This window comes from Scyliorhinus canicula, chromosome 6 (assembly GCF_902713615.1).
Source record: "Scyliorhinus canicula chromosome 6, sScyCan1.1, whole genome shotgun sequence".
Taxonomy (NCBI): domain Eukaryota; kingdom Metazoa; phylum Chordata; class Chondrichthyes; order Carcharhiniformes; family Scyliorhinidae; genus Scyliorhinus; species Scyliorhinus canicula.
In genome coordinates this window covers 200,410,772-200,412,109 of record NC_052151.1, presented here as the reverse complement: position 1 = coordinate 200,412,109, position 1,338 = coordinate 200,410,772, and positions in this window count along the sequence as shown.

Sequence of the window (1,338 nt, the reverse complement as noted above, 5' to 3'; positions counted from 1 at the left end):
GATTGGGGAGAAGGTGGGTCAGTGGGATTGGGGGAAGGTGGGTCAGTGGGATTGGGGCGAAGGTGGGTCAGTGGGATTGGGGAGAAGGTGGGTCAGTGGGATTGGGGAGAAGGTGGGTCAGTGGGATTGGGGAGAAGGTGGGCCAGTGGGATTGAGGAGAAGGTGGGTCAGTGGAATTGGGGAGAAGGTGGGTCAGTGGGATTGGGGAGAAGGTGGGTCAGTGGGATTGGGGAGAAGGTGGTCGATGGGATTGGGGAGAAGGTGGGTCAGTGGGATTGGGGAGAAGGTGGGTCAGTGGGATTGGGGAGAAGGTGGGTCAGTGGGATTGGGGAGAAGGTGGGTCAGTGGGATTGGGGAGAAGGTGGGTCAATGGGATTGGGGAGAAGGTGGGTCAGTGGGATTGGGGAGAAGGTGGGTCAGTGGGATTGGGGAGAAGGTGGGTCAGTGGGATTGGAGAGAAGGTGGGTCAGTGGGATTGGGGAGAAGGTGGGTCAGTGGGATTGGGGAGAAGGTGGGTCAGTGGGATTGGGGAGAAGGTGGGTCAGTGGGATTGGGGCGAAGGTGGGTCAGTGGGATTGGGGAGAAGGTGGGTCAGTGGGATTGGGGGGAAGGTGGGTCAGTGGGATTGGGGAGAAGGTGGGTCAGTGGGATTGGGTAGAAGGTGGATCGGTGTGATTGGGGAGAAGGTGGGTCAGTGGGATTGGGGAGAAGGTGGGTCAGTGGGTTTGGGTAGAAGGTGGGTCAGTGGGATTGGGGAGAAGGTGGGGTCAGTGGGATTGGGGAGAAGGTGGGTCTGTGGGATTGGGTAGAAGGTGGGTCAGTGGGATTGGGGAGAAGGTGGGTCAGTGGGATTGGGGAGAAGGTGGGTCAGTGGGTTTGGAGAGAAGGTGGGTCAGTGGGATTGGGGAGAAGGTGGGTCAGTGGGATTGGGGAGAAGGTGGGTCAGTGGGATTGGGGAGAAGGTGGGTCTGTGGGATTGGGGAGAAGGTGGGTCAGTGGGATTGGGGAGAAGGTGGGTCAGTGGGATTGAGGAGAAGGTGGGTCGGTGGGATTGGGGAGAAGGTGGGTCAGTGGGATTGGGGAGATGGTGGGTCAGTGGGATTGGGGCAGAAGGTGGGTCAGTGGGATTGGGGAGAAGGTGGGTCAGTGGGATTGGGGTGAAGGTGGGCCAGTGGGATTGGGCAGAAGGTGGGTCAGTGGGATTGGGGAGAAGGTGGGTCAGTGGGATTGGGGAGAAGGTGGGTCAGTGGAATTGGGGAGAAGGTGGGTCAGTGGGATTGGGGAGAAGGTAGGTCAGTGGGATTGGGGAGAAGGTGGGTCAGTGGGATTGAGGAGAAG